The sequence below is a fragment of the Antechinus flavipes genome, chromosome 6, assembly GCF_016432865.1.
Source record: "Antechinus flavipes isolate AdamAnt ecotype Samford, QLD, Australia chromosome 6, AdamAnt_v2, whole genome shotgun sequence".
Taxonomy (NCBI): Eukaryota; Metazoa; Chordata; class Mammalia; order Dasyuromorphia; family Dasyuridae; genus Antechinus; species Antechinus flavipes.
In genome coordinates this window covers 15,614,231-15,617,473 of record NC_067403.1, presented here as the reverse complement: position 1 = coordinate 15,617,473, position 3,243 = coordinate 15,614,231, and positions in this window count along the sequence as shown.

Sequence of the window (3,243 nt, the reverse complement as noted above, 5' to 3'; positions counted from 1 at the left end):
TTTCTTTCCTTTCTCTCTGCTCCCTTCCCCCAGTTGGCAAGTGATCAAATATATGTTAAAAGATGTGTGATTCCTCTGTACAAATTTCCACAAATATCATGTTGCTCATGAATAATCAGATCAAAAAGGAAAAAAATGATAAAACAAAATGCAAGCAAAAAACAAAAAGAGTGAAAATACTATGTTGATGCCCCTATTTTTAACTTATTCTACTATATAGTATGAAATATTGACCTATGTCTAGTTTCTGCAAAACTTGCTTTCCAGTTTTCCCATTAGCAAATGATGAGTTTATTGCCCCCAAAGCTTGGATCTTTGGTTTTATCAAACACTAGATTTTTATGGTTACTTACTACTATATATTACATACCTAATCTATTTCTCTGAGCCATCACTCTATTTCTTAGCTAGTACTAGATTTGATGATTTACACTTTGTAATATAGTCATTTCTATGCTTTCTAGAATTAGAATAAGTGTTATATCTTGTCAAAAACTTTTTCTACATTTATTAATATAATTATGATTTTTTTGTTTGGGTTATTGATATAGTAAATGATGCATACAGTTTTCCTGATATTGAACTAACCCTGAATTCCTGTGTAAATGCCACCTGGTTATTATGTATGATCTTTGTGATATGATGAGACTTTAAGATTCTTTAATTTCCAATTAATTTTTAATCTGTGCTTCCAAGGCCCTTTCTTGAACACTTTTATTTGCATTATGGTTTGAGAAGGGTACATTTAATATTTTTGGTATTTTTTGGTTAGGTTATGCCCTAATTAATATATGATCAATTTTTGTGATTGTGTCATGTGTAGCTGAGAAAGAAAAAAGGCATACTCCTTTCTATACTCATTTATTTTCTCCAGAAGTTTGTCATTTCTAAGATTCTGTTCAGTTCCCCAAATTATTTTTATGCTTAGATTTGTGTAACTTTAAGAAGGGAGAGAGTTGAGATTTCTCTACTAGTATAGTTTTATGATTTCCTCCTGTAAATCATTTAACTTTCCCTTTTAAAAATTTGGATGCTATGCCATTTGGTCCATAGATGTTTAGTATTGATATTACTCCATTGTCTAGGGAACCTTTTAGCAAGATGCCTAGTTTTCCTTCTTATATCATTTAATTAGATCTATTTTTGCTTTTGTTTTATCTGGGATCATCATTGTTACCCCTGCTTTATTCACTTTAGTGGAAACATAATAAATTTTGCTCCATTTTTTTAACCATTTGTCTCTCTTTTCAAGTGTTTCTTGTGAATAACATAATGTCGGATTCTAGTTTCTAATGTTCAGTTTTCGTTTTGTGGGTGAATTCATCCCATTCACATTCAGTTATGACTACTAGTTGTGCAACTCTTTCTATCCCATTTTAGTCTTCCTCTCATTTTATCATATCCCTCAATTGTTTTGCCTCTGACCACTGCCTCCCTGAAACTATCCTCTCTCTTCTTTTAGCCTCGCCTTCTTCCTTTATTTTCTTTCCTTCCTACTTTTCTAATGAGTAAGATTTCTATATCCAATTGAGTGCATATATTCTTCCCTCTTTGAACAAATTCAGAGACTGAGGTTCAAGTGAAGTTCCTCATCACCCATTTCCATTCCCCTTGTACTCTAGAAGCTCTTTCTTGTGTGCCTATTTTACATGAGTTAATTTTTTCCTCTTTTCCCTTTCCCCCTATTCTCAGAGCATTCTTCTTTCTCATCCATTTTTTTAGATTATTCTAACAAAATCAATTCACTCCCATTCCCTTTCTGTCGACGCCTTCTAATTGTTCTAATAATATAAAGTTCTTGTGTCACATGTATCATTTAACTTTTTTGAGTCCCTAATTTCTTTTTTATAGTTACCTTTTTATGCTTGAGTCTTGTGTTTTAAATTCAAATACTCTATTCATCTCTGTACTATTCGTCAGAAATGCTTGAAGGTCCTCTATTTCATTATATATTATTTTTTTCCACCTTAAAGTTTACACTCAAGTTTTGCTGGATAGATTATTTAATGTTCATAATCCTAACTCCTTTGCCTTTTGCAACATCACCTTCCAAGCCCTCTTCTCCTTTAAATGGTAGCTGATAAATCTTGTGATATGCTCCCTGGCTACATTCATAAATCTGATTCTTGAAATATTTTCTTTGATCTGGTAGCTCTGGAATTTGACTATTTCTGGAAGCTTTATTTTTAGGGTCTCCTGTAGCTGGCAAACTCAATTTTTATTTTACCCTTTAGTTCTAGGATTATAACAGGGGAATTTTTAAAAACAATTTCTTGAAATAATTATGCTTAAGTTCTTTCTTTGACCATGATTTTCAGAGAGTCCAATAACGGTTAAATTATTTCTCCTCAATCTTGTTTTCAGAATTTTTCCAACAAGATATTTCATATTTTCTGCTATTTTTTCCCCCATTTTTCTTTTGTTTTTTGATCTCATGGAGTCATTATGAACTTCCACTTACCCAATTTTAATTTTTAAAGATTTTCTTCAGTGAATTTATTTTTATAATTTTTCCCTCCTATTTGACCTTTTTTATTTTTTTTTTTATTTTTGGTATTTTTCATCTATTTACCAAGCTATTAATTGCCTTTGCTTAAATTTTCTTGCATTCTTCTCATTCTCCCCCTCCCCCATTTTTCTTCTACCCCTCTACATTTTAAAAATACTTTTTTAAACTTTCCCAAAAATTCTTGTTGGGTTTGTGTCCAATTCACTTTTTTCCCCCGTTGTGGCTTTGTTTGTAGCTGTTAGGGACACTATTAACTTCTGAACTGATGACTTGATTTTCCATTACCACAGGAACTTTTTATGGTCAGGTTCTTTTTCTGTTTGCTCATTTTCCTAGTCTATTTCTTGACTTTGAACACTATGTTAAAGTTGGGCTCTTTGGGGAGTCCTCAATAATTTTTTAAAAGGACGGGCTTGAGACCAAAAAGTTTGAGAACTAATGTTGTAGGAAACTCTCGTGAGGAAATTTCCTGTATTAACTCAGAGTGACAACCATTTTGCAACAATAAAGTCCTAAAAATTTAAACGTCTTAGGAAAAGTGAATCAGAGATTGTTTAACAGAGTTGACTCATTCATTTACATTCAGTTATAGGTCTCTGAGGAAAATATGCCCCCATTGTAATTCAGGATTTAATTTTAATACTGTTATACAGAAAAGGTAAATACTGTTCCATTTATATTGTAATCTACAATGATGTGCAAACACACATTTTAATAATTCAACAGACAACAAA